General features: G+C 43.5%; 1 long non-coding RNA gene across 1 annotated transcript; it reads right to left on the reverse strand.

Moving 5' to 3' along the window:
- Positions 1-728: 728 nt before the first annotated feature.
- Positions 729-7,276, reverse strand: LOC146184551 (uncharacterized). The gene is made up of 3 exons (XR_014708575.1): positions 6,961-7,276; positions 4,594-4,655; positions 729-854 (listed from the first exon to the last, which is right to left on the reverse strand). It is a non-coding gene; the product is annotated as an uncharacterized LOC146184551 (long non-coding RNA).
- Positions 7,277-10,689: the final 3,413 nt, after the last annotated feature.

Raw genomic sequence — 10,689 nt, forward strand, 5'->3', positions numbered from 1 at the left:
CCTGAAACGGCGGCAAAACGCATCTGAGGGATAGGCGGTAGTTTTTGAGAAGTGCTGCCTTTGCTTTAGTATAGTCGGCCGCTTCTTTTGTCAGCCGAGCAAGCACTTGGGCTGCCTCACATGGGAGGACGGTCAGCAGTTTCTGGGGCCAAAACTCAGATGATAACTCAACATTTTCACACGCCCACTCGAACTTTACGAGAAAAAGCCCTATGTCTTCTTCTAGTTTGTACGGTAGCAAGAGGTTTTTTTATTTTAACACTTGATGCTTCCTGACTCCCAACGAAGTTTGGTGTGTGTCTCCCAGTGTGTTCTGCTTGTGCTAACTGCAGGTCGAGCCGTTTTTTTCTCCATCCCCCTTTCATTCTATTTGTCTTCATGATCCTTTTTGAGCTTCTCCTGTTCCTCAGCCTTCTTTAACTCTTCTTGAATAAGCTCCCAACATTCTGCTATCTCCTCCGCATCCGCACTGATGTCCTCATCGATCTAATCAGGACTGGTTTTCTACGGATGGGGCCACAGTCAATGCCCAATTCCCCAAAGATTAAAACTTTTGTGCAACTTTTTTCAGTCCATGACTACTGCAGCAATGGCAAGTCCCTGCACTATGTGGTTAGAGGAAGCCAATCTCCTCTAAAACCACCCTTCATTTGCCGAAGCTTACAAATATCTACAAGTTGTAAAACCTGGCAATGTTCCAAGAGAAGGACCGTTACTTACCGTACCAGAGTCAGGACTGGGGGCGCAGACCATTACACCAAAGCCATCCAATTGATGCGATCAGGTTCGGGGCCAAGGCTTCTGGGTAGCGTGATCAGGCGGACAAGACACCGGACGGGGAGCAGCAGGTAGAGCTGGCAAAGAAGTTTTATATACATTATTCACATGTCAAAACAGGAAGAGAAACTCAGACGAGGAGAGCAGAGCCAAGCTGAACTCCTTAGCTACCGAGCTGCTACTTAGCTACCGTGGATAGCTCCACACATTAACAAAGCATCTGAAATCTCCAGTTCCCTAGCTGGGGAAATGAAGGTCAATTGGGCCAGTCAGGGGGAGTACAATTAAGCTATATCCAGCTTTTAACACTAAACAGCATGACGTATGGTAAGACAGTGATGAATGTTTTTGTAAAGCATCGCGTGTACAAAAAAAAAGAAAAGGTCACAGCTCAGCGGTGCGCTACTACACTGCGATGCAAGCAATGACTTCCTCTTGCTCCTTTAGAAAATTAATATCTAGCCACACTAGCACTTTTATTTTCCTTTACTACCCTACCAAGCTTTTACTGAATTATCTCGATGCGCTCATATATGCATGGATCAGACGAAGTGAGCGTCTGCAGGTTCTTCGCTCAAATCAGACTAGGAAAACCAACTTCACTCATGAAAAAGAAAAAAAAAAGAACCAGGACGGAAATTGAGTAGCCCAAAGACTTCTGAGATTGGCTGCCTAGCGAGCTGCTTCTGGGTGATACGCGAAATTTTCTACAAACTCAGAACCTGAGCGCGACAGCACCGAGCGGAATGCTTTGGCGGCCCTTGCCCCGTCACGTCAGTCAACGCTCCACTGCACTAAGGGAGCTTTTGTAATAAACGGAAAAGAATTCTCAGGAAAAACTCAACTTTATAATTTTTGAAGGAAGAACTGGGTAATGCTTGCCCGCTTCGCGTTCGGCCCAACAAAAGCATCCTCTAGCTGCTAAACGCATCGCATAAGCCGTTGGTCGCCGCCGCTGCATTCATCTTTTTTGCAGACACCACATACACAACAAAACGTAGTCAATGCTTCGTGAATATGGCGCGACAAAACAGAACCACACAATCACTAAATTGCTCTTGCCGGTATGCACGTGCTGAGGGCAGCTGACCGAACCACGCCCAATAAGACCCATCACCCCCCCCCCCCCCCCCCATGCGATCGGTGCTCACGTGATTGCTCCCAAGGTGAAAAACGGCTGCGTCTCCGGGAATTTTGTATTCGCTCATTGAACGTGACTGCGTTCAGCACTTAATATAAGAACAAAGCGCTCGCTTGGAGCCCCTATCACTTTTCGGTAATGACCTTTGCCTTCGACCTTTGCCTTCGATCTTTGCGGTCAACATTTTGACATATCCGCATTATGCCCGAAAAATGCTTCGAGATAAACCTCCCATAGTACCTATGGGAGGTGAAAGCGTGACGTGGAAAATTTTCAACTTAACCGATTTTTCGAGATATGCGAGTTCGTGTTAATGAGGGTTTACTGTATTTTTTTTACTCACATACCTCACAGGCTCCAACTGGAGTATTATGTGAGGGGGGTTACATAAAAACCTGGGGTGTGAAAAGAAGCAAATAGAGCACAGTTACTTAAACATTGTTATACAAATAGTTAACAACCAATCAGAAAGTTGAATGCAGTTAGAAAAACTTCAGATCAAGAGCTGAGCACCCCACCAATCAGCCACTCAAATGACACACTAAGCAATGCATTTTTAGCAGATAGAATCACTAGCCGCTATTTACAACAATGAATTAAGAAGTGAAGCTCTCATTTCCTATTTCTGCCGATTCATTTGGCCATGCAATGCAAAAGAAAATACTCTTGGTAATGATATTTTTACTTCCATGACCACAAGCTATATAAACAGGTAATAAAAGGAAGTGAAGGAAAAGCCCCATGCTTATGTGTAGCAGACTGCGCACAAAATATCATGCAGTGGAATGTTTACTTCATGTGCCTACACTATGTACAAAGATACTGGCCATGTCTACCTTCTGGCTTCTTAAGTGTTATGGACAGAAGACTGCCATCAAGGACAAAATTTACTGGACCACTCCACAGCAGCATATCATGCACACCCATGGTAACACACCAGGTGACGAGACTAGCTCTAGGACAATGCGTGTCGTTCGTTACCAACAAGCATGCTATTTTTCTGTCACTGAGTGCTGCTTACTGATTGCCAGGGGCGTGCTGCAAGGCACTGTTACAGCAGTGGCATTCTGCTGACTCACCAGCGCGAGCAGGTGCCTTTTGTTCCCTTGCTCAGCCACTTGCACACCATTGTGATAATGCACATCTTTGGTACTGTGTATTAGCATACACTGCCGCATGCAACGCATTCATTACAAAAGTTCCAGTCTGCATGTCGCTGCTTCTTTATATTTGCACAGGCAGACAAATGTTGCAAACTTGAGCATGCACTGGGGAGCATCTATACACAATACCAATGAATCAGGGTAATATTGTAGATAAAAACAAAATATAGAAAACTAGCTGTGTGGGTATTGCTCATACTTGCTCAAGGTATCAATTGCATCTGTCAATGAGTTATCGCTTATGCAAACGCCTGGTGCCGAATTCTCTAAGGTGCTGTATGTTTGGTGACGGCCCCTTAACTGATGCAATAAAAGTACCAACCATTTTCCTTGTTGGTAGATCATTTAATATGTAGCTCTATTGCAAACTCTCTATTGAGCTCAATTGAGAACTGTGGCAGTGTCCATTCATATTGATACGCATGAAGTGTGGTAGCTCATAGAGGCACAACTGCTTTTTGCGACATTTGAGTCAAATTAGCAGATAAGGAAGCTTGGGCAAGTTGGTGACAGTATTCTTGGTACCGGTGGCATAGCCAGAAATATTTTTTGGGGGTGTCATACAACAGAATACAACAGACAAATCAGACCAACCGGAAGGGGAGAGCGGGGAAAGGAATGTGGGTGCAATGTTACGAGAATTTCTCTATTGTTCTCAACGTTACACTAACTTATGGTTTCTGCTTGTATATAGATCCCAAGTACTAAATCGAGACCACAGTTCTCATCTGGCCCTTCAAATGTAAGGAGACAGTAAATTACCATTTTAGAAATGCGCTGTTTACAGCACTGCATTTGTTGTTTTATTTTCCTAATATGGCCTTTTAATAAGATGCGTTTAAAAGTGCTGAAGGCAAGCATAATCATAATTGCATAAAAGCTCCCGGGTAAGTGCATGAGACGCGCCTGACCATGCCAATTAGTCAGCGGGGTGCCAGTAGTGCAACAAGAACCTAGAAGCACATTCTTGACAACCAATAAGAAGCAACCCGAAGCATGAAAATTAGCATGCTTTAAGGGAAGGATTGGGCATGCTCCCAACATTGGCCTTGTCACATGGCGTCTCAATGTTAGAGTATGTGCAGACATCTAATTAATGAGCAGCTAGTCAAGTTTAGGAAAGTAACCAGCATCTTCAATTTCTTTTCGACACTGCATATTGCTAAGGACAATGAAGATGAAGCGAGCAGTGGCACAGACATGAGCACTTGCTCCAGGCCTGCTCCCATTATTAAAAACCATCCCATCCCATCACCATCGGTCATGCTCTTTCTTCACTAGCTTCCCATCCTGTAAAAATGTTTTTCTAATCTTTAGAGACTGGTAAAACTCAACACTAGGGCCCCAAAAGCCCTTCAAAAGAGGTATTCCAGCTGTACAACATCATGGCTTAGCCAGCTGCCAAGCAGCTCATCTTTGGGACTGCTGCAGGTACCACTTCTTACGTAACAGCAAAAGCAGAAGGCAATATTCAGAGATAAACACAGGGGTTTCAATCCTCAGTGCACTTACCTCTTGCTTCTCCCTGCCCTTCCGCCATGTGCAAGGTGGGTATCCAATTCCATTTCAATATTCTTTGCGAACACATGCAAACAGAAACAAGTCAAGTAGAGTTTGCAACCTCGTTATAGGTAATTAACAAGAAGCTGATGTTTGCAAGCTTACTTCATGCACTGCACAAACAGAGTAATGCATGCATCAATGCCAAACACTTTTTACAAGTGACCCACATTTGACAACTCCTTGCATGCAAGCTACAATGAATAACATTGTTTGCAGCAAAGAGAAAGCCTTAATAGAGCTTCAAAATGCTTGTTAAGCACATTGTTCTACCTCTTGGTTACGTAGATAGTGACACTATAACTGGTGGTTGTTTTGTGTATTAAGTTGCTCGCGAAAAATGAGTTCGGGCCACTGAGGGTGCTGGCACGCAATGGCCATTTTTGGCAGCGGATGTGTTATCACTGGGTGGGGGTTCGATGATTGGACGAACAATAAATTCACAGCTAAAAGGACTCATAAGTAAATATATGTTCTGTCATATTTTTGTGTTTTCTATAGTATCTACAAAACCAGCATGTTTGTTTTCGTCAAAGTACTAAAAAGTATTACAAAAAAATAAACATTGCTACAGGCTCTGGCTATTGTTCTGCCTCGGGGAACTTTGCGTCTCTCTACATAAATGGCTTTGGCAAGTATAGCTACCCTCTATGCACATGCAAACTCTTGCCTAAACAGCTGGTTTCTCATAGGTGATATCTCGTTCAATTCTGCGCTGCCATGAGGACGAAAACTAGGCAGCACCATGCTACTCGAGCAGCGAAGGCAGTGGAAGAATGTTTTTTTATATATTTCCCTCTCAGAATGAGCGAAAAAAATATGGATGGAAGCTCTTGGCATTCACAAGCAACTGAAGCGGCAGGTGTGCTCGGCACATTTCACTCGAGCAGGCCCTCGAAACTCCTTTGAAGGTTCACCAAAGATTCGGCATTCGCTGGCTACAAGCAACGGCGGCAACGATGTGACACGGTACTGGCACGCACTCACGCAAAACATTGATTGAAAAAAGTAACTATCGTGCGCATTGGCTGAGCAGTGAAAGCTCGTTCCAATCGGAGCCTATCGATGTTCATACATAATTGAGTTTGCAATGTTTTCACTGCTGTTCTTTTCTCAGACTCACCATCACGAGTAACGTCCCTGGCAGCAGCTCACTGTGCTCTCGCCTGTCGGCTTAGTTTTCAGTCAGATTAACGCGCGTGAGCACACTTGTTGAGAGCTTACATCCCTTTGGATTATTTATAATATTGCGTTACCATCAGCTGCGTGGATTGTCAGCGCCAGGTTACAGTGGAGCACAGGAAGGTCAGCGAAATTTACCGCAAGTGCACCATTCCTTTATTTTTCTTTGCTTCATTGTCACTAGCAAAAAATACTGACATATTTACATCTATGGGACACGCATTTCCTTTTTCTTGCCAAAGCGTCTGTTGACGCAACACGGATAAAATGTATTTTCAGCCAACCATGCTGTTGTCTTTTTTTCAATAACTTGAACCCATGCATGCCAAATGGATATGATCAAAAACTAAAATGGGAATTTATCACCTGCGTGCTGAGTGCTTTTTTTTTTTTTTTTTTGGAATGTGAACCTTTTGATTTTCCCTCGCAGGACGCAAATTCGGAACGCATTCACAGGAGTGCACCAGGCTGTATTCCATTTGAAGCAATGAAGCAATATGTCTTTTGAATGCATCTTTGCAATAGTTTGATACCTTGCTTGAATTTGCGCAACTGATTTAAGCGTCATCCTCAGCATTACTGGAAATGTCTCACTGCCCTTTGAAGTGTGCAGGCAATTTAAATATTAAGGCCATGAAAGATGAATGTACACAGACAAAGCCTCTATTCACTGAACATGGCCGCATCAAATGCAAAGCTGGTGGCACACCTGATGATGCCGTGGGCTCCTCACTGTAGATTGTTGGAGACTCCATCCTCCCTACTCCCCCCCCATACCCCCCCCCCCCCCCTTACTGCTGCCTTAACACAAACCCCGATAGGTACATACAACTGGGTGCCGTGCGCACCGCTCTGAAAAAGTCGCCGCAAGCCACCAGCTGACAGCCACTTGCCCGCCAGTGCTACGTAACGTGCGTCCCGATACATACAACTAGGCGCCGTAAACAGCGAGCCACCAGCTGACGGCTACTTGGCTCTTCCACTAGGGGACCCAGTAACTCCGCTTCCGACAATAAAGTTTTGTTTCTCTCTCGAGTGACGCGCAACTGCTGATACTGCTACTGCTAGCCCTACTGCCATTGCAATAACAGGAATAGGGAAAAGGTACGCCCGTGTAAACATAGTTACAGCACTTACCTGCCAATTCTTCACCATTTCCATGATAACGTTTCTTCTCTTGCGGTCATCTCCTGGCATGCCAACACCAGTAAGCCTGCCTTTCGCAGCATTCTTTGTAGTCTGTGGCTTGTATGCTTTCACAAGCGATACGTTCACGAAAGCTTTCCCCCGTCGTCGCATACCGCATAGACTATTGTGGAGCTCCCGTGCCACACGACAAACTGCCTGCAGGCAGCGACTGGCAGATATGAAACAATGAATACTTGCGTACAACAAGAGCATCGCACACCATGACCGCGCACAAACACCGCCATTAACGCAGCCTCCCAGACTCTCTTGGCTACAGGAATGCCTAAAGCTTTGGATGGCTCTGGCTTCGTTCGTTTTGCGACGCGATATCGTCTGCTAGTAAATTATCGTCTTCAGACAGGAAAACCGGTTAGGTCAGAGATTTGTCATGTAGTTTTAACAGATAAAAAGCACTTGCTGCTATTTAAAGTAACGAAAATTATCATTTTATTACTGATGTTCATCGTGGTCATATGGCCAAAGGAAACAAATATACACTCTCATAATCAAGGAGGTTAACATGACCACGCGTTCACATTACCCCCTTTTCTATGCGCTTTGGTGGAGGACGTGTTGCTCATTAACGTGTGCATTCACAGCAGCATACATACTACCGCGGTATTATTATATCACGTGATGCAAATTTTGTGCTATTAGATATTTTTTTTTGTGACCACCACATTACTGCGAAAGGTGCGGTCGCGATTCTACTGTATGTTATACCATATATAGTGTATATATCTCTATTTTCTTATTTTTACCTACCCTGTCCTTTTTCTCTGTCGCTCTTCTTTGATTTCCTCTACCGCTTCCTCACTATGCTTTTATTTTCGCCGCCTCAGCCATGTGCTGCAAGGGATAGCAAAAAAAAATGAAGGAAACTTCATTTTTGATAATGATAAATAACCACATACTACTGTTTAATTTTTGTGGCACACTACGTCGATCCAACGCCGTTACCAGCGTAATTTTGCAGTAAATCTAAGTGCCCCAGCATATACGTTAAGTTCAGTATCCCTGCATTAAATGTACAGTCCAATACCATCACAGCTAAAATCGAAGGGTTGGTCCCCAGCATGATCTTCAGAATGGCGCAAGCTGTAACGAGGCCCGGAGACGAAGTGTTGTCGCGTTTCACGCCTTTAATATATAGCTTTATTTGCATGCAATGCTGCTATGTTCAAGTCCGACTTGCAGACTGCCACTTATATATGACTTGATTCATACAGCTGCACAAAAATGAAAGTTTGAAGCCATATCAAGCCCTGTACGCCCCATGATATTAGCACACATTTTTTACCATAGGTTTCCTCTGCAATTATAATGACCATCACCTTAAATACTCGTACTTCAATTTTGTCTCATTGCATACAGCATTAACTCAGGAAAACAAAGCATGCAGTTACTACATGTCCTGCTACTATATACTTAATCCCTCCCTCATAACATAACGAGAGAGGTGTCCCTTACAAAGATTAGGGCCCTTGCCCCGTCGGTGACGTGCCGACGGGGCTCTGAAGAGGATGCAGTGCAGAGCACATGCCCTAAGTTTGCAAGGCCAATTGCCGAGGTGGATCTTCGCCACCTTTTATGGACGTGCCCAGGAATGCAGCTGTCAAGAATAAGACGACTACAAGAAGTTGGACTGTCGGCTACAAGGGAGGAACATTTACACTTGTGGCCAATGGACAATATTAAGAGCCGGAGCTTGCTCCGGTTTCCTTGAAGAAAATAGACTGCATGACTTCCTTTAAGACAGCCTCATTCTATGCCACATGGGCAAGCCTTTGAATAATAAAAAAAAAAAAATGAGTGCACTTCTGGGTGACCATCTTCCTACTTGTGAAATGCAGGCCATGATGGGAAGGGGGGGGGGGGGGGGGGGGGGGGGCATGGTCAAAAATGTCAAATTTACAATAATTTATTTCTCAACTTTTGGTGTGAAATTTTCTCTTGCAATATTTTCACATCTGTCTGAAACAAGGCAAGGGAGCAAATAATACATGTTGAAGTTCATATACATATATGTAAACAACACTGTTTTATACAACTCTGTTATCATTGTAGTATATGCTCTGACACATCACTGACCTGAGACGTACATGCCACTGCCAACCGGTGGTGAGATGTGGCTCCTATTTTACACTGTGCGGTGCTGTTCAGGCATCCTTCCCTAACCAAATTTAAACCATTTCGTGCTGTTTGTTGATGCAGTATTCATACTACTTTAGGAGAGTTGAGTGAAGAACAGCTACAGCATACTGGTAAGTTGAAAAATTTTATTCAGCTATGTTGTTTCAATATTTTAATAGTTCACACTTTTCTAACAATTATGCATGACATAAAAAGATTAATAAGAAAGATACATACTACATATTTCAAAATGTACAGGGATTGCAATCGCTGGTTTCAATTAAACTAAGTGAGAGCTGTAAGTATTGTCATTTACACATTCCTCAGAAAAAGCAGTTGCTGGATGTCACAACATAATATGTCGCAACATAATAATAGTAGCTGTTCAAATACTAAGTAACAGCTGGTGGATTTGCCCCTCTGCAAAGAATCAGTGGTTAGGGCACTTGATTGCTGTGCCCAAGGATGCAAGTTCAAACACAGGACATGACTGCTGCTTTTCATTGGAGATGAAAACCAAGGCACCCGTGTACTGCATGACGCCAGTGCACTTTGAAGAACCCCAAGGGGTTGAAATGACCCGGAGCTGTTAACTGGTATACGTCTACCATTGTGGATATTGCGCATTAAATAATGCAGTGCATTTTACAAAGCGTGATTTCAGTTAACAAGGTATCATTTCACTTTAATAGAGATAAAAAATTTGTTAAGCCATGCAGAGTATCAAATTTGATATCTGTCGGACAATTGAACTAACCAGAATCCATGCGTGAGATTGTGCATGAAGATGCTGATGTATGCTTTATAGTCATATTTTAGCATATAGCTAAAATGAATAATACTCCCCACGAAAATAATTCAGCAGATCCTATCACAACAGGCTGAACAAACCAAACTTTCCTTCCTTTGCAATTGTTTTGCTTATTGTACAGAATATTTTGCCAGTGCTAATACATGCTTTATTTGTTTTCTTCTGTGGTGCAGGTCACTTGCTACAGGAGTTTGTTGGATGAAGACTCTATAATCGACAAATGATGATATTCAATCTGCATCAATTGCTTCACCTCGTAACAGCTATTAGAAACTTTGGATATCTGTGGGGACGTAGTGTTTTTGTTTTTGAGAACGGGAGTGGCAGGCTCTTTAAAATGATAACTGGTGCAAAATGGGTGCCAAATAAGGTGGTGGAGAAGCTGGTAATGCTGCAACGGCTGTAGCTCAACACTTCATTCCTTTGAGAGATAAGTGAAAGACCTCATTAATGCCATGCTGGCTAATCCACTGACTGCTAAAGCTACACACATATTGATGGAGCATGTCTTCTTGGTCATGCCAACTGCACACCTAGCCTGTCAGCAAAGGCCATCGTTTTGATGGTACTAGTACTATTTTTCTTTGTAAGAAACTGGTGTGCATTGATAGTACACACAGGCTGCCAGGACACATTACTGAGTGCTTTTTGTCTCTTGCGACTGCTCCGTCAATATTGAAATTGAATGATATTGCAGCATCATGCCTTCTCATTGAATTTTCAGCTGATGACAC

Source organism: Amblyomma maculatum, chromosome 7 (genome assembly GCF_055883805.1).
Source record: "Amblyomma maculatum isolate TAMU_Amacu chromosome 7, ASM5588380v1, whole genome shotgun sequence".
In the NCBI taxonomy this organism is placed as follows: Eukaryota; Metazoa; Arthropoda; class Arachnida; order Ixodida; family Ixodidae; genus Amblyomma; species Amblyomma maculatum.